Source organism: Cygnus olor, chromosome 1 (genome assembly GCF_009769625.2).
Source record: "Cygnus olor isolate bCygOlo1 chromosome 1, bCygOlo1.pri.v2, whole genome shotgun sequence".
Taxonomy (NCBI): Eukaryota; Metazoa; Chordata; class Aves; order Anseriformes; family Anatidae; genus Cygnus; species Cygnus olor.
In genome coordinates this window covers 178,391,287-178,418,439 of record NC_049169.1, presented here as the reverse complement: position 1 = coordinate 178,418,439, position 27,153 = coordinate 178,391,287, and the positions used below count along the sequence as shown (strand labels likewise).

The 27,153-nt window shown below is 43.6% G+C and overlaps 1 long non-coding RNA gene across 1 annotated transcript; it reads left to right on the top strand.

The window, feature by feature from the left end:
• The first annotated feature begins 1,807 nt into the window (after positions 1-1,807).
• On the top strand, positions 1,808-26,212 carry LOC121062047. Its single transcript, XR_005815384.1, has 3 exons — positions 1,808-2,058; positions 8,734-8,864; positions 26,003-26,212. It is a non-coding gene; the product is annotated as an uncharacterized LOC121062047 (long non-coding RNA).
• Positions 26,213-27,153: the final 941 nt, after the last annotated feature.

Sequence of the window (27,153 nt, the reverse complement as noted above, 5' to 3'; positions counted from 1 at the left end):
AGAACCTAACATTAAGTGAGGCGTCATCCAGCATTTTTCTCACTTGCTACATCCAGGTCAGCCCAGGACAAACCACTGTGAATAAGGAGTGGGAAGCTTGCTGTGTACTGGGATCCCGCTTGCACAACAGAGCAAATTGCAGCCGTGCCAAGACCCAAGTCACTTCCCTCTGACTGCGCTGGCTTGCACCTGCATAAGCAAGAGTCGTGGTCCCTAATCTCTACAGAGTTTAACCAGAACAGAGGGGAGGAGGGTAAAGCTCACTTTTGCCCTGTACTGAAAAAAGTATGTGGGAAGAGACAGCAGTATTACAGCAAGAGCAGAATACATGAGATAAAGACTCAACATTGCTTTAAAAGGCTCTTAAAAAGATTCACTTTCCCTCCTTGTCCTTCATTTCCCACGCTATAATTCAGGGCTGCTAAGCCCTGACTGCACTGAAGGGGCCCTGAAAGACTCGAGCCACTTGTACAGCTGAGGTGCTCGGGTGCAGCAGCGATGGGTGCCCAGGGATGTTCTGTAGGTGTATCATTTCCACTCGGTAGGGGAACCTCAATTACTGTGTTTAGCTACCCCTAATTTTTCCAGTAAATGGATATTAGAGGTGCCTGGACAGAGCTGCATAAAGCTGTGATTCCAGACTTATTGTCTGCTGCAGTGGAGTAATCTCCATCACATCTCACAGAGTGGGGCATGCAGCATCCATCTCCCCTGACTCCAGAGAGTCTCAGCTGAAGCACGTCTACAGACCTCCTCAGTCCCAGGGTGGCTCAGAAGAAACACTTAAAACATCCACTCCGTCCGCATCCAGAAATTGAAATGGGCTTTCTCACATCACCTTCTTGCTGCCCAGCAGAACCCTTTCATCACTGCTTCGTTTGTTCGTGCGTTTGTGTGTTTTTCCTTTGCCACCCCAAACACAGGGGTTGGGTGGTTTGGGCTCAGAAATCTCTCACACATGTACATTGACCTGATGCCAGGCAATGGGATTTTGGTGCTGCTGAATGCCAATGGAAGCCATATTACAGAAAGGAGCAGGATTCTTGTAATGCATTCTCTTGGTCTGTTCCTGTGTTTGGGGCTTTTCCAGCATGCCCTGGTCAATCTGTCATCTGCTAAATTTTGGAGCTGCTGACCCCCTGTATGGTTGGCACACACGCACATATCAGGGTGCCTTGGCTCAGCGAATTTAGGCTTTCTGAATCCTAACGTGGTGCAGAATTAGCCTCAAAACCTGCAGTAGCTCTCACAGTGAATCCAAGCTGCTCTTCACCATCAGTCCTTGATCCCATGGCGCCGTGCTTGGGCAGGGGTGCTGACAACCTCATCACAGCTCTCCAGAAGGAAAGCTGAGCTCTCCAGCAGTGCAGGCTCCCCTGCCATGCCCCCGATGCCACCTGGGTCTTGCAGAGAAAAGAGCGTGCTTCTCTCCCCCACTTTCTTCTAGCAGTCTGTTTAAACATCAATACTCCAAAAGTATGTAAAGCAGAACCATCTGACTTATTGTCCACAGTGAATGTAATTCATAACTTTATTCCAGAAATTTACAATCCCCTTTCGTGTATAAAAAGTTTCCTGTCACGGTTTTAATACTCCATGGCTCTGCTCTGGATGGAAACACTTGGTGTAATCTCTTTAGAGATAAATAAGCCCTCTGCTGAAAGTTAAATGATGCCATTATTTTCTGGATGTTTATAGATATCATCCTGCCTCGCTCCCATGCCTGGATCCAAGACAGCCCGAATCTTGTTTTCCATTTCCGAAAGCTCTGGAGGAGAGAATGAACATGAGTGTGTAGGAGGGGCAGAGGGGCAGGCAAGGCGAGCCAGCACTGGTTTCACACACAAACATGAAGAGCCAAGTGGCAGATGATGGACACCCCAGCTGCTTCCTTGGCCAGGAGTGTGTTTAGTCTAGGATGCAGCCTGGATCCTAGCAGGGCTGGGAAAGGAGACGACAATTGCAAGAGACAAGGGGAACAGGACCAGGACTCCAGCCACAGGGAAGGAAATCTTCACTGTGTAAAGCTGCTTGAGCATGGCTGTGCTCCTCAAAGCTGTAAGTAGGGTGCTGGGGAACTCCGCCGATAGTTTGCTGGCTGGCCCAGGAGAGGAGAGGTCCTTCAGAGAGGTCATAATTTCAAGGGGTGCTAGGAAAGGAGAGATTTATAGTTCTGAGACCAAACTGCCAAGCCAAAAGGGAAATGGGTATCTTGATGTCCCGAGAGCAGATGTTTTCATTACGAGGTATCAATAAAAGCAGTAGCTTGTAAACAGAGCTAACTCAGTACAGGAGCATGAGAAACAGATATCTGGTCTCTAAGAAAGCCAAAATATTAAGGCAGAGCAGCATAAGCTCCTGGTAAAAGTTCCTGCTATAAACTGTTGGGACTCTTTCTGTTATTTCTCAAGTAAGCGTGGGTTTAAATAAATTCCATGGACATATGAAAGGAAAACCATCAAGAAAAGTTTAAAAACAGTCAATAAGTGCAATAAGGGAAAGCATGGCATCTTGCTGGGATAGGAAGGGGAAGGGGAAGGGGAAGGGGAAGGGGAAGGGGAAGGGGAAGGGGAAGGGGAAGGGGAAGGGGAAGGGGAAGGGGAAGGGGAAGGGGAAGGGGAAGGGGAAGGGGAAGGGGAAAGTCTTCAGTCACAAGAAGATGTTAAGTGGCATAGTGACACGTCAGAGTCACAGACAATAGCAGATCCAGGGTCGAAGGAAAAAGCTAGGTTTCTACTATAGCAGTACAAACCCTTTGGACACAAATGTATGTATATTTAAAAACTGGAACAACTTGAACTCCAAGAATAAAAAAAAATAATAAACACCAGCTAGATTTTTCTGGAGCAAATAGTTCCTGCTATTGCTTCTGTGTTGCTGGAGAGATTAACAGGGTATTTATTGCCCTTTACATTCATATCATGGCTTCAATGTTCTGGTTTGTAATGTCAGACCTGGGTAGTTTCATTGCTCCGTGTCAGTCAGCAGGAAAGGAAAGCAGCACAATAACAGGCATAGCAGTTACAGTGGTTACATGCACTTAAGTAACCGTCTGGGAAATTGTAAGGGCTGCTCCAGCCAATTAGGAGTATTAGACCAAGCCTCTATTTAAGCTATAGAGAAGGTTTGTAAGTTGTCCAGATTTTTGGTTTGGGGGTTTGGGTTTCCCCTTCATCCCTTGTATTAACGGCTTGCTAGGAACTAGACAGCCACAAACTCACAGAAATGTTTTTCATCATCTTCCAGTGAATAGAAAGCATTTGGCAAACATCAGGAGCAAATCCAGAGAGTGGCTTCCAGTTCCTGAATGTCTAAGCCCCCATTTACATCCCTTCTCAGCAGGGCAAACTGCTCCCACCTCAAGCTGAGCTGAGACTTGTGTGCCAGAGATAAACTAAGGAGTGCGAGCTGGGAAGTGGCACTATCAGAAAGGACCTTGGAGAAGGGATGTTTCCCATAATCTTCTTCTGCAAAACCTTGGGAGCAGATACATCCCTTCCTCCCTTGTGTTTAACAAGCAGAGGAGCTGGGGATGGTTTAGCTTCACTTTTTGCCAGCTACACTGGGGTGCGAATACTGCCAGCTTCTTCCATTCTTCCTTCTTCAATTTTTCCATTCTTCATTCTTCCTTCTTCCACTGGGAGAAGGGAGAGACAAAATGAGTGTGAGACATGGCCAAGGAGATAGGACTTTTCAAGTTTACAAAGCTGGCCAAGCACTTGGCTCTTGGAATCTTTCCTGCCATCCCATGGTCCCAAGGAGGGATGGTGGTCACCCACGAGTGACAAGGGGGTCCTGTTGCTGGTCATGGCTAGGAGGACAGTCCTCATGGATCCTGAGCAGAGACATTGGCAGTCTCTAAGGTGCTTCTTTAATGCACATTACAGAAGGAAGAAAGTAATTCTGCAGATAAATTGCAAACTATTTTAGCCTTCTAGAAAGTGCAGAAGTTTAAGAACAGCCTCCACCTGCAAAACTAATTTAACAACATATCTGCATGACGTTTTGTGGAAACCTGGTGGCCTGTGTTGCCCAGCAATTGGAGTGCATTTTTGACTTCCTTAAGAGCACAGCTACTTCATCTCGGGGTAATTAGGTAGTCGGAAGCTCCAGCTGAGCCTAAACAAACATCTTTTACTCTAACAAAGAAAGTTATTGTTTAGCCTTTCAGGACACAGTTTTCTGCAGTATGCAATGACTCTAATGTCTATTAATTATTTCTAAATGGTTTAAGCATTATCTGCCTTTGGGTAATTCTTTCTATATAGCGTAATCTAAACCTGTGGGAGGGGAAAGAAAAAACAACAGTGTTTCGCCATTTTCACCTCCCCAAGACGTAACAGATTCTTCTTTAATCCATTATCACCTTCAACCATCACACATCAAAGTTTAAAGACTTGAAAAGGTTAGCAGGATGGTTTCCCCGGACTCCATACTACGTGTCACTGACTCATTGGTTTTAAAGAGCCTAATGGCGTGAGAGCCTCTAGGGTCTCACCTCTCCCTCCAGCAGCAGCGAGAAGGGAGTATGCCCGTTTGTTCTTTGCTTTTCAACAATTTAAGTATTGTCAGTATTCTCAGGTTGTGGTCACGAGGCCAAAGAGGCGAGATTTTACTTTGTGAAGCTACCAGAAAAATTGCATGAACAGACAGCCTGGAAGGCCCCAGGACATACTATACCTCTACTTCTGTAGAGCGCCAGTTTTGTTTTAAAGAAGAAAAATTACCATCCAGCTATGTTGTGTGAGCCTGTAGGATATACTTAATGCCTCCTTTTCTTCGTTTCTCTAGAGTCAGTCCCAGACTCTGAATTTTATACTCACATTTCTCCCATAGCTGAATTTCTGCTCTCCACTGCTGAAAGAGAGCATTAGAAGTATCATTAAAAATAAAATAATTTGTAATATTTTTCTTCTCTATTACGACACCATCCTTGAAACCACAGACTCATGGGAGATACCATTTGCTTTGGAATAAACGGGTGATGGGAGAAGACAATACAGAAGCTCAATAAAACCCCTGCAACTCAACAAATTGTTTCAGAATGAGAAGCTAAATTCTCTCATGGTTGCACAGATGAAAACGAACGGAGTTTGATTCTTAGTACCCAGCAGCTTTGTGTCCCTCAGATATAGCTGAAGCAGACAGAATCAGTGTAGCAAATGTTACCTGGTTGGTTGCAGAGGAGAGGTTCCCTGTTTACTTCTGTCAGTATTTATTAGCACTTTGCTAAGGAGACAAGTTGGTCCATAAGCTTGTCAATGCAGTGGAGTGCTGCTGAGGCCAGTGTTTCAAAAACAGAACAGCCTCTTTCAGTTCCTTAAACCAAAAGGGTCTTCTACCTTTTCATGGGAGTTTTCTCTTGAAATAGTGCAGCCACAAGGGTTCCCTTATGTGACCATAAAGCACCAAGCACATCTGTCAGCACTCAATAAATTCAAATTAATAATTGGTCCTCAAAGAGCTACATACTGCTTCCAAGATACCTCAACATGTGGGCAGGAGAATGGTCTCCCCACAAAGAATGGAACATGTTTTTGCTTAATGGGACGGTTATAAGCGAGGCTGTTTTTTTTTTTTTTTTTTTTTTTCTATGTAATACTAGATTTATAGCTTAATGTGTGCACCCAGCAGTCAAGTTTATCAAAAAAAAAAAAAAAAAGAAAAAAGAAAAAATTGCCTCTCTGCAGTGTTTACAGTTTATAGCAAGAGTGGGAGTCACACAGAAGAAATACAAACAGGCTTCATCTTTTCCCTTCTTTACCCAGTATCACTTGAGCAAGGAAGACTACAAAGACCTGAGTCAACTCTGACTCATCTGCTGGGTCCTGAGAAGGGATTCACCCCCACCAGCAATCCACGCACATTGTACAGACACACGCTTCTCCTGGGAAGGGCAGCCTGTTGGGGAGTTGCCTTGTGGTTGCACAAGGAATGACGCATTGATTCACCACCTCACCTGGCTTGCTTAGCTCATCCAGCTCCTCAGCTAGCCCTCCCTCTCCTTCTACCCATCCTGAGGCTACTTTACGCTCCCTTCTCAGAGAGCTTTCTACTACCAGTCTTGGCAGGACTGATGGGATCGTGTTTCATTACAATATGGCTTGAACGTGCCCAGGTCCATGACTTTGGCCTAAGTTGGGTTGACTCTTCACATGGCATTTCTACTTGTCTACTACCTTTAGGCCTCCATGCTGGAGACCTGATGTGAAGGAGTGTGTCCCTGGGGTCTTTGCACCTCACAAAATGGAGTGTTTGTGAGTTATTTTATGTGGACCTGTCCCAGACCATGTATACTCCAAAACATAAGGACAAGGCACTGGTCTAGCCTAGCACATACCTCTCTCACCTCCCTTCCATCTGGTTTCAAGGCTTACGTTCCACTCAGGGCAATCGGTTCCTCTTGGCAGCATGGTTACTGCAGCAAGACAACGCACAGTATTTCCATGTCTCCTTCTGAGCCTCAGGAGGCAGCGACATGGGTTGGTGCAGACCATACAGGCTGGGCCACGCAGGCCACCATGGCACACAGAGACAGATATGGCATGTGACAACCTGACTCCATGTCCAGTCAAGCACTAACATCATGCGAGGGATATCTTTCATCATTCCCAGCATGTGAGCATCACAGCCTTGCCTTCAGACAAGATATCAGGATCTCACACATTACCTTGTAGAGACAGCCATCCCAACCTAGTCCCTACTAAATGATGAAGTTAAACAACTGGGTACCTGACTAGAGAATAAACCATAATCATCTGACAGGCTACAAGGGTGCCAGAGCAAATGTAGACTCTGTTAAACCATGCTTGCTGGGTTGGTATCCTTGCATGTTCCTCAGCATAGGTTTCCAGCTGTGGCCTCTGGCCAAATCCCAGCTGAGTGCAAAGATGTGACTCAGAAAAGGTGTTTCCATGTAGGAAGTTGAGCTTATGCCGGAAAGGAGTTAGGGCATGTTCAAAAAGGTGCCCTGCTCTTGGAGACTGGGGGGAGCCAGAGGTGTGAGATGCCTCATGTGCACTTGCTTACCTTAAACCTGCGTTTCCCAGGTCAAACCAAATATTTCTCCAGTCTACCTGCAAGCCTGTTCAAATGACATCTCTTTGGTATATAGGAATTGGATAAAACTCAAAACTAAACAAAGAATATTTAGAAATCTCTCTGTGCTTTCACAAATGAGAAGAACACCTGGCATATATGTATTTTCAAGTGTCTCTTGGAGCAACAAGTAGGAGAAACAAATGCACCTGCATGTTTTTGATGCTTCTCTGTCTCTGTACCCGCTCTTGCACTTCAACCGTTGCTAACCTCAGCAGGAGATTGCTCTGTCAGCTCTGTAGAATTAAGCAACTTCATTAGAAGTCAACAAAGCTGTGACCTAAACGGCAACTTTCCTCAGGGCTACCAAACTACATCACCAAATCCTAACCTTCTGCCCCTGTCTTGCCCTTGGACAAGCTGGGATACTGTCTCTGTGATTCAACGTTTTTGGATTCTTATCTACAAGCACACAGAACTCATGGGAAATGGGTCACGGACCACTATTTAACCCATTCCTCTGCTGCTCAGTTGTGATGGCAGTGAGTGTGATGTGTTTCTCAAGTCTGATCTTAAAACCAACAGCAACAGGGTCTCTGCTATCTAACCAAGGTATTCAATAACCCCACTCTCTTTCCTTTTGCAAATTTTTTGCTAACAGCTAACCATTGCTGCAATTTTAATATATCACTTCTTGTCCTACCTTCAGTGGCCACAGAGAGCAATTTATTCACTTGTTTTGGCAGAAATCATTCACCTAATGACAGCCACAAGACAGTTCTTAAGTCTCCTTTCAGTTTTCCCTGTATCTTCCACTCCATACAAGGGAATGACTTGAACTCCCAGGCTTTAAAGAGGTGAATTTATTATTTTAGTTGTGGAATCCAACACCTCCTTGAATAAGGAACCAGCAAAATACGAGCGAGAGGAGGTCCTGAACTTGGCAGTGCCAGTGGTGCTCCACAGGACAGAGAAAACTCCTGCTGGGGTGGGGCCACGACAGCCCCAGAGTTTCACAGAGCAGTTGTGTTCTGAGCTGTGTTAAGAACCAGGATGTTTGTCAAACCTCAACTGGAGGAATGCTCTGCATATGGGGAGTGGCATGGAAGAAGTCACAAAGTTCAGGTGTGAATCAAAAACGGACTGAAAGGCAAAGGGAAATTAAACAATTGAAGTTGGAGCGGTGTTAAGGTTCACTGCCTGCAACCCTGACGGAGTGAAATCAGGGCACACCAAGGCACAGAGGCAAGATCCATGTCTCCTATCTCTGTATGTCTACAACACAGTTATTTACATTTGAGTTAATCACTGTTGGATCCTTGTTGAGTCAATGCACAGGAATACATGGCAAATTTCAAAGGTATTTCAAATGATGTGTATTACCACTTTTAGTTGTGCTTATTTTTCCTGTTGATGCTGGGAGGCGTAGGATGCCCAGATATAGATACTATGTTTCTTCAGAGGAATCTGACCCAGAGAGATTCCCTTTGGTTGAGAAAACTTTGATGTCACTCTTAAAACGCTCTTCTCTGGGGCTGCCTTGTTCTATATAGGAAAGGAGGATGGTTTTCTTGCACCTTTCCTCATTCGAAGCTCCCCAGGTGTTGGTGTCACATGGAACCAACCTTCTGATGGAGGTCTGAAAACATCCATCACAAAACTGAAAACTCTGGCTTGTGTTATTCATGAACACAGATCCAGATACATGCAGTGAGGATGGTTTGGACATGCTGCACCCATGCGTCACATCCATCCCATGATGGCAGGGCCCTCCTCAAATGGTCCTTCCCCTTCAACTCCCAGGAGAACCTTGTGGAGACCATAAGGTGAGCTGTGGCTGTCTTACAAACTGCATGCAGTGGTCTCCATATCCTCAATGTACCGTGACAATCCAGACTGTCGGCATGCTGTCAATTTTCTTCGGAAAGAGTTACAACACATATCGATGGCTGCTTGTGGGGGCCTTATAGGGGAGGGTAGGAAGGGAGAGGAGAAGGGAGCAGCATAAGGAGGAAATGGAAGAAAGGCAGAGCCTGGAGGAACAAGAGAGCCTGGAGGGCCTCCTGCTCCCTGTCTGCCTCAAGAGATACTTCACAGATGTCTTTTGAGACAGTTTAGGCCACCTATCTTATCTCCATCTCATAGCAAGAGAGTTGCTGACATGCAGCACATTTCCCAGTGCTTTGTCCAGGCCCATGTTTACCGCTCATCCTCTGGGACTCCTACTCTCTCCCCCGGGAGGCTTAGTCAGCACTCCAACAGACTTGCTGCTGCTGGGGAATAAAGAGAAATTGTCCTTTGCTCCGTGCTATTACTCCAAGTTTCTCATCCTGTCCTGTCCTCAGCAACTCTCTCCTGACCTGGTGTTTTCTTTCTATTAACTCCTCAGCCATCGTTGTTGCAATCCTTGCAAGTACTGGACACTGTTTTAAAAAACACGTCCTCAGGACCTCAGAGGTGTTTACTCACTTCTGCTAAAAAGCAGGCTTGGGGAGAATGACGTATCACTTACACAGTTCAGAGGCAGGGCATTTCCCACATTATAAAAAAGTGGACTGCAGCCACAAAAGTTGAAACGCCACTTTAAAATGTTGCTATTTGAGGGGGAGGATTGCTCATTACTGTTAAAAAGTTCAGAAACACTAAGTCATTAAAAAAGCCAAAAATAAGATCCCCTGGCAGTCTGTATATGTTTCAAAATGCTGATGGTTTTAGAAACCCTTTTTAGATACGAGAATCTCTGTGTCCAGACTAAGATTCAGCAGTAAAAAACAAGCAGAAAATGGAATAAACATTGTGATGACAAAAAAAGAGAAATTGTTGCAATAACGTACTTTTCCTGGAAAATTAACCATAACAACAGTGCTGGTGAATCATTGGAGTTTTCTGAACCATAACAGCTCCAGCTTATAAACATGATTTTGAAATCTTACGGTATTATTATTTGCACAGTAGCATTGACAGTAGCTATGTAAAGGTTTTCTGGCATTGAAAGAAATTTCTCATAAACACCCTGATATTTTTCAGTGCTTCCCAGAGAATTACATTAAATGAATGGAAATTATCTGCCTAAACTATTTACAAATCTTTAAAAATCTTCTTCCAGCTCCATCATGTGCAAATATTTGTAAGCTATGAGGTTGTTCTGGAGAAATACAAAGCATAAGTACTCTTGTGAGGAGAGGACAGCCTCATAAATCAGATTGGTGTGCGTGAAGAGGGAAACCCTTTTCTTAATGCATGGTCTTTTAGTATCAGACAGTGAAGATTGAGTAGAAGAGATTTGTGGCTAAAAGAGATATTCAGCCTTTCCCCTCAAAATTTCCCTAAACCCCATTTTAGGTGGACTTCGTATTCTTAAATCTCAGAATCATCCAGGTGATCTGCTCTAACTCTTTTGGGGAACCACCACCAAACCACAATGTTACCCAGAAGGATGTTACTCTGTGGGCAGAGACCCTGATGTTCATTTGGGGAATGAGGATGGAGGTTTATCACTGCATCTGAGTTTTGCTCACAAATCATGCCATCTGAATATGGCATCTAACTGCAGTGGAAATCCAGACTGGGCTGGCTGTTACCATTACAGAGCAGTGGCTTTCATGGAATAAGTTGTGGTGATGTGAGAGCCCCAAGCTCAGTTTTCACCTACATGCACTACCGCAGCTGGTGGTAGGCAGCATTCCTGCAGACAATTGCAGCAGAAAAGGCTGGATAGACATGAAGGATTAACTGTTCTCACTCAGCCTTTGACAAGTTCCCTCTGGATCACTGCTTTTGGCACATCTGTGCTTCTACAAGCAGTGGTGAAAGTACTCCTGTAATGTGATATCCATCAGGAGCTGTGCCTGTGATCACACACACACAAACGTGCACACTCTCCAGTTCAAGGTAATTTTCCCTGTAAACAGCAGAACATTTCCAGTGGGGTCTAAAGGGCCACTTGTTCCTACCACATTGTCACTACTGGGGAAATCCTTGCTACTACCCACTGGTTGAAGCATTATGTCACCAGTGCTTCAAAGACCGGACTCCGTTTATACACAAGGACTCAAACTTTAACTAATCTTTTTCAACATTCCTGAGCTAGAGATTCTTTCCTACAAAGGAGTTTTTGCTCCAGCATCCACTGCATTTCTGAGACTAAAACTAATAATGGTTCATATCAGTCTAGGAATATAAGTAGTAAAAATTTCAAATTCTCATTACTGAGTTATTTCTTCTCATTTTGGTGCTAGTGTTCCACTTCTTGTTGCCCTTTTCACTTTTTAAAATTTATTTTTTCAAAAGGGAAAATATGCTGCTGTGAGCCTATGTTAGTTTCAGTCAGACAGATCTCTACTGTAGATATCCACCAACTTAGTGACCTGACTCAATGGAATTGATGTGACTCTGCAAGAGTGATGTTAAGACAGCATGATTCCTGTTAGTGAAGGCAAGGAAAGACACCACTCTTTCCCTCTTAGCTCAAAAAGAAAATGAAAGATGGAAGTGACAAGTCTAGAAAACATCCTGCTTACCCAGGAAAGAGAGAAGCAGACAGTGGCAGTGGTTTGGGTGGTGACCTGGCCAGACAGGGATAGGAAGAGAAGGAAATTATTCCAGTAGCTCTTGATGTTCTTGGAAAATGAGTGTCTAGGGAAACTGTGGGGTTGAGGTCTCCACTAGAGGAAGTGTTGCTTCTTGCCTCAAGAGGAAGGTCAGTCAATCATTCTGGAATAGCATAAGTTTGCCCTGAAATTTGCCAGATTATCTTTCTTCATCAACTATTTCATTGGGTATGATGTGCATATGAGGAAAAAAAGGGGGACATCACATAGTCAATGTCAGGCCTGACATCACTAAGTGACTTTTAGCAGTCTGGAACAGAAAAGATCTCATATCTTTGCAAACCATTCCAGTCTGCAAGAAAACCTTACAGAGATAGGGGGATACAGACTAAATATCTGGCTCACTGGCCACAGGAACCAGGTAGCAGACAAATATATCTGGTATTTCAAGGAAGCTAGACTAGATCCTGGAGGTATAATTGCCCTATCAGGCACCTTGACTGTATGAAAGCTCTGTTCTGCATATGGCAAAAATGGGAGAGTCACAGCAAGAGTCATCCAGGCACAGGGTCCACATACAATGTCCACTCACGAACCCAACCCAAACAGGAGAAGAGGGAGCGTGTAGCAAGGCCCAGCTGTAGTTGTGTGTAAAGTAGATGTTCTTGCCAGCTTCAAGGAGCATGGAAGAGGGATGACTGGCCCTCTGAGTTGACTGATAAAGGGCCTAGTGAACTAGTTTAGATTATACAGTGATTGTCTGACAGCTAAATCTGCATAAATTGGATCCTTCTCATGACGCCTATGTGGATAAGGAAAATATGAAAATGGACTCTTTAACATAGCTGATAATGATATAATGAGATCCAGTGGCTGAAAGCAGAAGCCAGGCAAATTCAGACTAGAAGTGAGTAACATTTTTCAACCACAGAGATAATTAACCATCGGAAACATCTATCCAGGGTTGTGGTTGATTCTTCCATCACCGACAATTTCCAAATCAAGATTAGATTGCTTTTCAGAAAGAGATGTTCTTTGCTTCAAGCAAAAATGGATGAAGGAAGTTCTCTTGCATATCCCTGATATAGTTTAGCCTAGAAGCACAGTAGTTAGGACAGGCCTAGAGGCTCAAATAGAATAAGTGTTTGTGTTACAGATATTCTTACGCTGCATATGCTATGGGAATCACAAAGATACAATGCCTGGAATCAGCTCTGTTGTACATCCCAGCATATAGCTTCAGGCACAACTCACTAAGGGCAATTTCCTTCAGAGCTCTTGTCAGAACATCACTGAAATATGATATTAGCTTGAGCTTCAGTTTCTAATGGCAGCTTAAATGCTCCCAAACACCAGCTTAGTTTCACTTTAATTGTATAATGATGATCTCCTTATGAACATGCCTTGCAATCATTTTCTTGCATAACAGAGGAACATAATAAAGTCTGATGGTACAGACTGAGTGTCTTCTTTGTTTTCCCATATTGCAGCAGGAATCTAGGGAGACCTACAGATGGGAATGGATTCAGAACTGTTCTGCTTCCTCTACGCATTTATACTTTAGTGTTTCCTTGTAGCTCATTAACAATATCAAAGAATTTTTTAGGACAAAGTCAGCAAAATGTAATATCTGCCCCCCCCTCCCCCCCAGCTGTTTTTTAACCCCATGACTACCAGATGTGTGCTGAAATGCATTGCAAAGAAATAAGCAATGATCAATGTGAGAATTGTTTTAGATGCTATTTTTAAGGGAGGAGGGTCAAAAACCTTAGAGCATAAGAGCAAAACAGCCCACAGACAAGGCTGAAATCTTCTTTTTAGTTACTCATTGAAAGGTAGTTCCTCACAGTTGCAGTTAATCATACAGCTAAATCAGTAACTGCTGTTACTGATAGGCTTTACTTTATTATGAGACTTTCACTATGTTAGCTAACAATCAACTCACTCCAGGATCTGCTTCCCAGTTCAAGATTTAAATTGACACCAGAGTTAATAATGCAAAATAAAGTTTATTAGCAGAGTTAGTATAGCTGTGATGATCTGAAAACACAGACCAACAAAGTTAATAGAAAGTGGTCACATTTTTTGTTAAGCCAATTTCTTTCTGAAAGATTTCTTTGGCTCAGAATTCCTCCTTTTGGTCTGAAACGGAATGAGGTTTAGCTACCTTTAGGGTACTCAGCTTGTGCACTGTAACAGCTTAATTTGGCTCATCACTTTATTGAACACATAACCTACAAACACAAGAAAACAAGAGTCATCTTTATGCATTTTCCCCTACTGCCACAGTTCTGGAAGTATCAGTCAACAAACCTTCATACTGTGAAATAGAAACTGGTGAGCCTACAAACACCTCACATATTCTGCTGTTATTTGTATGGCAAAGAGTTCCCGATAGGTGAGTCAAAGCTCAGAGACCATTTATCCAGGAACTGCAAATTACCATACGCTGTACTATGCAGAAAGCTGTTATTCTAAGAGTGTGAAAATTCCCCAGTTCTTAAAGTAAATAAATCAAAACAGCTATATCAATAAGTGGGGTTAATTATTAAAGCCAAGTAACACCATTAAAGGATGACAGATACCCCAGGAGGAGAGGCTTTGCCTTGCTCGAATGGACAGAGTCTATAAACAGCACGACATCCAAGAGTGGTTTCATGCTAGGCTTCAGTCACTCCCCATTATCTCTGGGCTTCTTCACAGAGTTCATTGTTTATATCACTCTGCATAACAGCAAAGTCACCTGAGCATTTCCAGTATCACAACTAAGATCTAGATCCTGAAAACAGCTAAACCTGTGGGGCACCTTATGCTGCAAGACTCACTGACCTGGATCGTCAGAATGAGAGGACACAAGTGATCCATTATGTCAGAAACTGTGCTACGTCTTGTCAGAATACACAGGCTATTGTTGTTTGTAGCAAATTTAAACAACCTCCCACTTTTTCCCATGTGTTTCTATTCCCGTGTCACAACATATTTAGCCAAATCTTTGTTCACTTGGGGGAATTATTCCACAGACAACATTTCTCTTCTCCTGCTGGGAATGGTGCCTGAGAACAAAGCAATCGGAAAGGCTGAAACCTCAGGCACAGAGAGATTAGTCAAGGATTGGTGCCACAGCCAGGACAAGTGTTTAGTCATCCTGACACAGCCCACTGAGCCCTTGACCAATAAGTTCCAGCCTTGCTTGTTGTCCTCACTGAGGAGTACAAAAATATATGAGAAATTCAAGTTCTGTGGTAGACGTCTGAGTCAAGCACTTGCCACATGGCTGTCACACCCACTGGTGTTTGGTTTAGTCAAACTTAATAACTCTTCAGCATATTATGTGGATTGCGGAAATGCTGTAACTTTAGACGGGCTGGCAAAGCTACGTATTGCTGTAAAGTAATGTACTGTAATCCCTCCAGCGGACACGGTGGTCTCTTGATCTATCCCTTCATACTGTAGGATTGTGGGTCTCTGCCCACAGAAGTATTTGTGACGGAATATGTGATGGTGCCTGGCCAGGTCTATATAATAATTTCCTTTCCCATCAGAAAGATTGACTATTAAGGGATTTACTTTCTATGTGAAATAGCCATTCTGGTTTCACTCTTTTTCCTAGGCTTGGAAAAATCTGTCAGGGTTTTATAGCAAGTATTTAGAGAAAATTACCCTATTTACCAATTTACCAAGCCTTTTTTATCTGAAAACTTTGACACATAAAGAGCGTGAAGTTGCATCCTTTTAGAAGATCATAAAAGAAGACTTCGTTTTGTTTGGATTTTCAGCAACGTGCAATTTCATCCCACCCCTTTCCACGTGAACCAGCATTAATGGATGATGTTGCAACAACCCATGCAGATATAGTTTACAGGAAGACTGGAAAGTCCCCAAGCTTCTCATCTGTTTCATGACCATTATTTTGTGAAGGCAACACATTCAGGAGACTGCTTTAGTAATTTAACAAAAGGTTAGAAGTCATCAGGGTACCTCTAATAGGAATAGTTCAAGCAAAAATAAGAACCTGTATTTTGCCTACTATCCTTCATACTGTGTATGTATGTAACTATCTATCTATCTTTATAGTATCATATATATCCCATAATACTGTATCACCATATATTTATTTACTATATTAAGCTAACACTGAGTAGTAAACAGATTCTCTGCAGAAACTACAACCTAATAAAGGCAGGAAAGATAAAGGAGAAGAAAGCATTGTTATGTCTACTGAAATGAAGCATAAAAAGATTGACCACTTGTTTCCAAGCCGTCTACAAGAACTGCCTGACTTAGATGCCTCAGTGATTGTAATGCTTAAGCTCAAAAGAGGAATGAGTTTCTGAGCAAGAAGGGAGCCAGCTCCCAGCTTGTTATACTGCCAGTGAAGACAGGTAGTAGGGGATCCGAGCAAAGGGTAACATCACTTGCCAAAACAAGAATAAAGAAATGAACACTGATTTCTGTGTCTTCACCGAAGAACTAACTTCATATCTTGGAGGTTATGTTTCTGTGACTGCTGAGCCTGTGAGCTTGGCAGAGAAAAGAAAACAAAGAGCAAGTCGAGTGATCTGTCTCTGGCATGCTGTCAGGAAAGCGTCATGTGCATGGACTGGGAGCTCTTTCAAACAGATATCAACATATGAGCAATTTTCAGCTAGGCTCCTCCAGCCTGACAGGGTGGCTATGGCAAAACAGGAGCTGATCAGAAGGCTGGTACAGGGAGCTCTGAAATGCCATTCACCAGCTGCCTTGTTAGCAATGACGGACAATGAAGATGATGAAGGGACTGGAACACGTCTCATAAAAAGAGTGGCTGAGCTGGGACTGCTCAGCCTGGAGAAGAGAAGGCCCAAGGGGATCTTATCCATGTGGACAAATAGCTGATGGGAGGGAGTAAAGAAGAAGGAGACAAACTGTTTTCAGAAGTGCCCAGTGACAGAACAAGAGATGATGGGTACAAACTAAAATATAAGAAATTCCTGTAGATTTATGTATATATATGTGTGTGTGTATGTATATATATATATATATATAAAGGTTTTTAGATTTTTTATATATATAAAATGGAGGCATTCAAAACCCAATTGGACATGGCCCTGAGCAACCTGCTGTAGGTGGCCCTGCTCTGAGCAGGAGTCCCTGCTAACCTCAGCTATTCTGTGATCCTATGCAGTGCAGCCAGTCCCCAGCTCGTGTCCCTCATGCTTTGTTGTTGCCCCTCCACAAAGGCAAGAGTCTCCCTTTCCCTCGAGAGTCAGTGGGGCACAGCCCTGCTGGAGATACCCACCATGGGGTCTCCACACTCCTCCACCTCCCATGGGGCTGGCTTTAACAACCACTGTCTGCTTCCTCCTGTGTTATCTCACCCATAGGCTATGCAAATAGGTAAAGGAATCAGCCCACCAAACCACCAAGATGAGGGTTTCCCCAAGAGTAGTATTGGCTAGGTGGAAAGGAGAAGGAAAAGAGACCTCCCATCCCTCTTGCTGTGCCTTTGAACACAGGAGCAGGCCCCAGGATGAACTGAGAAGTGCAGCGGCAATGTCATAGCTTCACTCCTGCTTACGGCATTGCCACTGTTGCCTTTTATTAGCTCCCCTGAAATGCGAACAATGTAAATAAGGTGGAAACAAGAAGGGTCAGCACCCTTGGTCAGCTAACTAATGATGTTTTGAATGTAGCGAAGACATCAAAAAGCTGTGGGAGCATGGGAGGAAGGAAGTGGCCTTCCAGAAACTTTACAAATAGCCCTACATGCATACAAATACCCATGTGCTTTAGACTGGTAAAAAGCACTTTGTTAGAAACAACTGCTCATCAACAGGGGCATGATGCAAAAAGTGTCTTGCTCAGATTTCCTAAAATGCTTCTTCGATGCAATTTGCTGGCTTTCCTGCTTTGCAGTTTTCCACTCTGCATCTTGTTTAGCTAAGGGGGATTAATGAGAACAGCCTGTAGTCAGCTAAACTACTGCCTTTCTGGCAGTGTCTTGTGAGGAAGCTGTAGAAATCAGTAAACAGAGCTGAAAGTATGGGTGGCCATTTGCTGCCTTTTTTTTTTTTTTTTTTTTTTTTTGTCTGCTTGTGTAAAGGAAGTAAGAAGTGCAGCAGTCAGCCCCGTCAGACAGGGGAGATATTTCACAGGAAATAACAGATGGTTTCAGACTCATATTTCTCCTGCAGAAAACAGTGCCCAGGTATCTTGAAAAATGGATGCTTCAAGCTAATTTGTCTCTCTTTTTGGTACACTTGAGGTAAAGCATAAAGTACAGAGCAAAAAAAGCCTAGCCCTTGCTTGTTTGTGTTATTACATATGACCTTTATTTTGGAGGACAGTGGATGACAAAGATTAAGGTCTCTGAAAGAACAGGTATGGGATTATTTTTTGGCCATAATCACCAAATCCAGGCTGAGGGGGTCCCTGTCTGTATGTTCATCTGGAAGGATACAAAGCAGCAGAGTCCCTAAGGGACTGCCTTGCTGGTGTGTTATCTTTCACTACCACAGCAGATGCCTGCCTAGCTTCATTTTCATGTTCCTAACCCCTGTGCACCTCACTTTGCACCCTCAAGCTCCCCCAAACCAGGGCTCAGGCACATCTCCTGCTGTGGCCAACCAGAAGAGCTTCCATGGAGGGACGACGTGGTAGCTAAACCGTCACCACGGGCAACTGGGTAGAGCTGTCAATCTGGGCAAAACCTGTGGGAAGAGAGTGTTATCACAGCTTGCCTACTTTGTATGGCTGCAAGCTTCCCAGGAGGCTGGCAGCACCTGCTGACCGAGGAGGACTTGCTCCTTGCCTCAAAGGAGGGTGACTCTGGTGTCTCAGGAGCTGACCAAGGCCCAAACGCAGCTCCAGAGACAACCATGTAGTTAGAAAGGAATTTCTATTTTGGGTGATGTGTGTCAGAACACAGCCCATGTGAATGGTGAGCAAGAGGATCTCAGCATGTGAATTGCCAGCAGTGGCCATGGCACGGGGCCAAGCCCAAGGGGCTCAGGTCTGTCCTCGCTGACTTATTGCACATTTTGGGACAGTCAGGAGCAGGTGCATGTCACTATTGGCACTGGGATGGTCATTTCCCCACCCGTGACCTTAATGCCTGCCTGGTGACCTGTCATTATGCCCTCCCGGTGACAGAGGTGGTGACACACCCCAGGAAGGCCTGGTGGTGGTCCAGGCCTGCCTGCCCTCCAGCCCTTCCACCCACATGGGGCAGCTCTTGCCACCTCAGAAGTCATCATACAGGGCAGAGGGTGGAAAGCCTAAATAGCTCACACCATGTGATGGGGACAAGGAAGGATGTCTTGGCTACCACATGGCTTAGGTGAAGCCTGATGTTCAAACCTGAGGAGCTGACAGCCTCTGCTGGAAAAGGGGCAGCAAGGGAGGACAGCCTGTGAGACACACCACTCTGTCTCTTGGCTGATTGTCTTCCTTGAGTGTTTGCTCGCTGATACCAATTTGAAAGCCCTGCTTTCACACTTGGCAGGTTGCAGAGATGCAGCAGCAAGGAAAAAAGCAGCCCTCCAGCATGTCCTGCTGACAGCTGATATCAGATGACTCTCAGTCATTCCCTCTCCTGCTCTCAGCTCCACTGGGTGCTTACTCATACAGTGCTGTCTGCTCCCTGCACTTGTCCCATGGAGATAACAGGAGTGGTTTGGTTTGCAGATGGAGGCACTGGGGAACAGCACGGCCCAGTGCTGCCTGAACTGCTTCCCCTGCACTATTACTTTTCCCAGACTTCTGCTGTGGTTGTGGCTTTGCTGATTGGCCCATCACTACCTGTTTGCCCATATCTAGGAGTAGTTTTCCTTTTCATTGGTCTGACAGGCACCACATATAAGTTGTGTAGTTTGTTGATAATTGTATTGATTTTTTAAAAAATAATTTATTTGATTCACTAATTTTGTCAAATGCTTAGGGAACCCATCAGTTCAATTTGGGCTCCCCTGATTTTCATGCTGCTTCTTTTATTCCTTTCACTCACTTCTGTCTCTTACCTTATGGCCAAAAGCAATAGTATGATGCTACAGTCCATTTCCCTACCTATTTACAACTACCACATCACCTCCACTCAGTCTAAGAGGTTTTTCACTCTAACTGACCTACTCCCATTTTCTTCTTCATTCTCTATCTCTTCTGCCCTTTTCCAGGATGAAGTTATCCCTAGACCCATGCTAAAATGGATGGATTCAATAGGATTTTGCAAGGTTCTGTCCTGAATCACATCTATTCAGTACCTTCATTAATAAAATAGATGCGGGACTAGAAAGGACATACATTAACTTTGGAGATTGAGGTGACGGCAAATATTTTTAAAGAAAGAGTTAAAATTCAAAATGACCTTAAAGACTGGTCTGAAGGGAGAAGTCCGAATGGCATTCAACAGTTACAGAAGGTACTGCATTCAGGCTAGAATAATCAAGTATATGACTATATGGCTGTATATTTCCCTTGGCTCTACAGTGGAAATCTGATCAGTAGCAGTTCTGGAGAGGAAGATATGAGGGTAATGGTGGATCACAAGCTGACAGTCAGTCAAGAAGGTTATGTTGCTGCAAAAAAGGTTGGCATCATACTGATAGGAATGTAGCTTGCAAGGTACATTGAATAATCCTTTTGAAGCTCATTGGTAAAACATCAGCTGGAATATTTGGACATTATAGACTAAGTAGTCTTCAAACACTTCTGAGAAGAAGATATAATCAATATGTTCTTCTAATGCACTTGAGAAAGAAATGGGATGTTCAGCCTAGCTCTGAGAAAAACATGACAAACCACTGAGTGGGAGGTCTATGAAGGTCCAGGAGCATCTGCTGCTGGAGATCTTTAAGAACAGGTCAGACATATATCTGTGAGATTTGACCCTGACAGGGAAGGTCCTGCTGCGGGGTGAAGAGTAAGCTTCTTCTTTTCTCGAGGCCCCTTCCAGCTCTAAAGTCTGCTTCCTGCCTAGACATGAACCTGCATCCTCTGCTATTACCCCTATCCTGCTTGCCCGCCACTGCCTGACCTCACCCATCCGTTCACAGGAACATGTCTGCTAGCTTCCAGCAGGTCACTTACATCCAGTTTCACTTTTCTGCATCTTCTGTTTCTCATTCCCCATTTTTCCCCTTTCCCTGATGCCTTTTCCCCTTGCTTTCCCTCAACACTTTCCTTCATCTCACTCACAGAGATTCTCTGCCCTGTCCCAGCACCTGACTCCTTGACCCTCTCTGCAGACAGATGGAACAGGAGATGGTGAAGGTCACTTTTCATCGTATTGCTCGTGCCAAGGAAATGGATGAGAAATCTCCACTCCCAGGTCTCTTCGTTATCGCTCCAGAGTGTCTGCAGACTTGGGTATTTACCACTGCTTTGGTTACACTTGGTTAAGACTTGGTATCTCTTTTTCCCACTTCCTGAGAACATTTCTTTGCTTGCTTTTGAAGAGGGCTTTGCTTCTTCAGCCTTTGAGCTTGATGACTAGGCCAGATGGGCTGAATGATTTAACCCAATCTCCATTCTGTTTGTCTCATCTTTTATTTTTTTTCTGTGCTTTTTTTTTTTTTTTTTTTTTTTAAGCTTTCCACATGTGCCTCCAACCCAGCCCAAACCCAGAAGACTTCAATTCTGAGAAGTGTTTTTGAGCACACAATGCTTAAGGACTGGGTTTAAAATTAAGCCAGATGAGCAAACATGCCCATAAAAGGAGTGCTTGGTGGGCCAAGACCATGTGTAGAATTGCAAATCCGCCCTGGGATTTTGATTCCAGTAACAAACCCATCTGAGATTTGCTCTCGCAGTTTACACTCTTCTCCGAAAACAAGCCTATGGAGAGCGTGATGCAGCAGTTACCATAGCAGCCAGTACAAGAAGAGTCCATTAAGTGATCGCAGTCCCGTCTCAAAGTGAATTAACAGGCTGCAGGTGAACTTTTGCACCTCCAAAAATGTCTCTTGGGGCAAAAAACGTTGTTGTGTGTGGTGGAACAAGAAAATGCCGATGGGTTGCACTGATTTGCTGCTGCATTGTTATCTTTAATTGTGCCTGTGTGCTGATTTTTAAAAAGTACTGCACACGCTTTTCCTTTTTCCTGTCAGGTGGTTTTTCTGTGTATATGTGTTGTGCTTTTTCTTTTTTTTTTTTTTTTTTTTTTTTTTTTTTTTTAAAGGACGAGACAAAGTACCCCAGTCAATAATGAAATGCGCTTCAGGCCTCCCTGCATTCTGCCACAATTACATTGTCAGCCACCCCAGGAGAGATGCTATTATCTGTGTGGGTGTGGAAAATGATCTATCACTATTAATCATTCCTATTATAGTAGCAGGTAGCGCTCCAAACATATCAACACCTCATTATGATGGCTGTTTTTCACAGATGGGAAGTTGAAGGTCCTCTTGTACACTCAGGACACAAGGAATATATAAACAGACCTAGGAGGTAGAAAGAGGATGATTACCTTGAGAGATTTTAAAACACAACATTAGAGATTTATAAATATATCTTCGAAATCAGCTTTGCTTTCCTCAGCACCCCTTGGCTCCTTCTCTCACAAATTTATGCAGAAAAAAAAAAGAACAAAACAACAACAATAACAAAAAAGAAGGTTAAAAGTAAGCTGTGTTACCCAAATCCTAGCAGAAATAGAAAGTGAGGTTCCCCCTTGCACCTGAGTGCTGCCGCATTCTTCTCCCACAGAAGTACCAGAGTTTCTCCATCAGCACTTTATAAGGAGTACTTAGTGGTTGTGGGAAGAAAAATAAGATTTTCCCAGCCTCCTCACTCCTCCATTACAACCCCGGTGTTGTTTCCATCACTCTGAGTGCATCTCTTCAGTTCAGCCCTGTGAGGGAGACCAAATGTGCAGTGACAATGCTGGTGCTGCCTCCTCAGCTGGTGGGGCCAAGGTCGGTTTGGAAGCAACGATGTCCTTCTGCGCCCTGCTGCTGATCATGGGTGACCTCGGGAATGTCTATACACATCTTGGATCCTACTTCAAACACCAAAAACAATGTGCATGACAACATTGGTCTATCTCCACTGCTATTGGGGAGAGCATGTTGGGACCCTAGGAGCAGAGAACACTCTCTTTTCTCAGTATCCCCTCACCAGTGCAGCTCCTTAGACAGTCAGAGACATGGCAGTAGTCCCTGAATGTGGTAGGGAGGAGCTGGTTCCTGCACACAAGCTCCTGATGCAGACCTTGTGTAATTTCTTCTATTCGTCTCTTCTACCATACAGCTCTGTCCTATTTATTACTGCAACTTCTGACAAGCGTGAAAGCATCTTTCTCAAAGGCAAGGTACAGCCATGAATATTGATGTCTTGACCCACAAAGGATGACTTTGGGCTTGCAAAAGCAGAAGACCCAGGTTAAAATAGCAGAATGGTTATTTAATCCCATCTTGATGGTCTTCCAGAAAGTCACTTAAAGCCTTTGAATCCCTCCACACTGTGACAAACATAAGAGCCACATGAAGAGCTACTAAAAGCTTCCTGTGAAGGAAGCTAATGAAAAAACTATAATGTCTGGGAAAAATTAAACAAACAAACAAACAAAAACCTCCAACCTTCCAGAGAGAGTTCAAATAGAGCTTGACCTCTGCAAGGTATCATTTGATTCCTGTTTGCTGCCGAAGTACAATGAGGTTTATATTTGAGCCCCACCTTTCAGTGTCTGGGTCTAAAAATATAACAATGAACTTGTGACACAAAAGCCCTGTCTCACGGAGAAGCAGAATTTAGATTTAGCTGCAAAGCACAAATTCTCCGCTGTTTGAGGCAGAACTAATTTTGAGTAGGTGGACGACCTTTTTTTTTTTTTCCTTTCTATTTTTAGGTTGCCAGACTTGGGAGGATTACATTAGGATTAGGCCAGACTTACGCAGCTGTTTGTTTTAAATGATCATGACTACAACCATTTTAAGGCCCTAGTCACCATGGTTACCTCGATGCTGTTCTCCAAGGTGTCTGAGCCAAGACACGGCTGGGAGGGAGTGTGGGGCTACCCGGGTGGGAACGTGCATGGATGTCTAATCCATAAATCTTCCCCCTTCCTTGAAAGTGCTGAGTCTCAGCTCTATGGATAGGAAAAGTATGTGAAGGCTTACATTTAGCCCATGCTCAAATGCCACCAAATTGACTGCTTAATGATCCTTAGACAGCTCTTACTTTCAAATAAGAAAAAAAAACTTAGATGACAGTGGGGAATATGGAGGGGAAGGGCAAAATGACATTTTGGAAGACGATTCAAGGCCTTCATTTTAATGCCATTTGAAAATTTATTCTTAAACCTAATGCCATTTCTTACCGCGCTATAATTTCTTCTGTGAAACCCACCACCCATGCCTAGTGGGAGTTAGACCAGGCGTATTCTCAGTTTCTCAGCAACACACTGAGTAATGCTGAGGTCTGCATGACTCTAGCTCACTTGTTTCATCTTCTCTTTCCAGAGTTCACTGCTTTGTTCTCTTCCTGTTTTTTCTGGAAGCATTTCTGTTTCCCCTTCTCCTTATTTAAGTTCTCTTTTTTTTTTCTTTTTTTTTTTTTTTTTCCTTCTATTCCTAATGCATTTATATATTTATATTCTTAGTGATTATTTTAATAGTTGGAAGTGATCTTGCTGATTCAGGGGAGCCCCTCAGAAAAGAGGGGGAATAGACTGAATGTTTTCTTATTACCTTTATCCAAGAACCAGAGTGTCTTTCAAACCTCATCTCACTCCATATACCCCATGGGAGATGCCTGAGCATGGATTCTCTGTTTGCGTGCAAAGGAGCAGCTCTACATCAGCTGGTACTTCTAAAAAGATGCCTTGGGTGATTTCCCCAGACCACTGCACAAGAGGCTATGGGAGCCAGAGCATTTCCAGCAGGGAGACATGAGGGCTGCTGCATGAAGGAGGGATCACTGGAGTGGTGCTGTGAAAAGTTCACACCATGGAAACCTATCTGTGAAAGGCACAACCTCTGATCCACTCTGTCCCTTTCCATCCAGCAGATCCATACAAGTCCTGTGGTACTCCTACGACATGGTCATCTGAGTTAGCTACCACTAACCTGCCAGTACCTCATGTTTCCCACTGGCAAAGCTAAGGGTGAGGACCCCATCAAAGACAAGCTTTGGAGAGAGAAAGCCTCTCACCTTCCCCAAATTACTAGTCACACATGGCAGAAGAGAGCTGACTGGAGAAGGGGAAACTTGGCACTGGAACACGGGCTGCTGCTTTCTGGGTTTGGTGCCATGAGAGCTGATGGGGAGCACCGGGCAGGCACTGAGGGTGAAGGTGGCCTTTGGTGTGGTTAGACTGGGGACAGAAAACAGTGGTGCTGCCCTAACACAGCTCTCAAATATTTTCATGCATACAAAATCAGAGTTATTTCTCTGCTCTGAACAGCTTTGCACTCTCCACGTTAGTTTTCTTGTGTACCTTTACAAAGCAGTGAACTCGTGCTTACGACAAGATCTGTAACGTTGAGCACTGGCACACTAGTTTTTCTCTTCTCTGTTTCAGTCTTGCCATTCTCCCTCACAGAAACCTCAAGGCTGTTTGAAACAAAAAATGTAACTGTCTGTAAAATGCAGTATGTGAAGGCAGTGCAAGGGCAACAGGATTTGCTTGTAAATAAAATCCCAATCCAAATATTCAGTAGATGTTGTATTTTTGTGTAGAGAAGTCCTGCAGCATGTTTGGACAGCTGTTGCTATTAAAACTTTTGCCAAGTAAGTTTAAAAAACCCACCTTCTGACTGTCATTTTCCCAGCTATATAGGAAAACTTACACATACTTCAATGCCAAACTGAAATCTTCTTGGAGCTACCTTTAGAGTTACTTTCAAAATATTCTAAACCTTTGAGTCACATTTGCAGTCATTTTACTTTACATTTCCTGTTCATTCTTACCCTATATATTTACCTTAAAGTAATACAGATTGTTAATATATTAGTAATATACAGTCTACATTTCTATGTGTGTATCCATGAATGCTGTTTCAGTTCTCCCCCCCCCCTCTTGGAACTGATATAAAATATTTCACATATTTGATTTTTTTTTTTTTAAGGATTTAATATTAAATTATAAATCTCAGAACTACAAAGGAAAATGAAGAATATTTGCTGCCAAAGTGGCCACAGGGTGAACTTCATTCCCTATAACTGAACAACATCAGATAGATTTGGTACATATTCATGGTTAAGAAAGATCTAATCAACAGTATCTTACCAAGGTATGTCCTGATTGTGCAACAGGCAATGCAGACTTAATTCCATTGGAGACCCAGGGATCTTTGCACTGGTAATGGAGGCAGAGGGTGCAGGAAGACATGTCCCCAGGCTTTTTTCCACTGTGTCACTCAAGTCATTCCCTCAGGGAGCAAAGTTTATTCTTACATTTTCTGAATGCTAATAACATTGCTCTTTCTGCTTTCCTTCAGACTCCTCCACCAGTTGCAGTGCCAGAATGTAGGGCAGGGACCCAGTGGGAGGAGGTGAGACTGCAGCTGAGGACATCTGAAAGCATATTGCTTTAACTCTTCTCATGCTGAATAAGATAAGTTATGATAACCTCAGTTTGACTCTAAATTATAATGGTAAAGGCTGCCTGTCTTCATAATGCAAGTTCTTTTCTCTTGGCTCCATCCTGAATATTTATTTCCAGTAAACACTTTTTTTTTTCTTTTTTTTTTTTTTCTCCCAGATATCCCTATAGTCTAACGATTCCTTCCCAGGGAAAATAATACAAAATCTCCAGAAGAAACCCCCAAACATCCCATACTGGAATAGAATGCCAGACATAGCAAGATTTATTATTATTATTTTTTTCTGTGTTAGAGTTTTGGAGACCATCATTTTGTATTATGTATTTGCTGTTAAAGAGTGTGGAGTACGGGTCAGGTACCACCCAGCCATGCCGGGGCCTTCTCTGGGCTCTGGCAATCATCTCCTATATTTGCTTTGAACAAGTTATTTGCACAGTCTCCCCCAGTTTCACCAGATGTGGAATTGCATTCATAGTGTGTGCTAACTTCTATCGGTCCTCCACGGAGGGGCTGAGATGTTTTGCTCACCCTCCTATGTGGAAAACTGTACGAGCAGGAGGATAAAGGATTGGAAGGCTTTTCTGAAAGCATATAATCAATGTGGTTTAGATCTGAATCTGGGGAGAAACTTCTTTTGGCAGCAAATCTTCTACTTAATGTATAAATAGCTATTTAGATTGCAAAATACTCTTCATAAGTTATACCCCTGATTTGGCGTGAGTGAGAAATAAAACGTGGTCTTCAGAGTGGAAGAGAATAACATAAAATGTTCCCTTGATGGGGCTGACATGACCTTGGCCCCAGATGGAGTTTTCTGCTTTATGACCCACCAAACTAGCTTACCATGTGGTCAAAATTACACTGAAGATTTCTGCAGTCCTTGTGTGTACAGTAAGACTTTCTTCTTCCAAGGGAAGTAACTCATCCTTTGGAGGTGTTTGTATTACCATCACCATGGCAGCTAAAAAAGATGAAAGTGTGACACCCCCCAACTCCGTCCCTCACCCCACCCCAAAAAAACCTGTTAGCTGAGGTATGGATGGGCA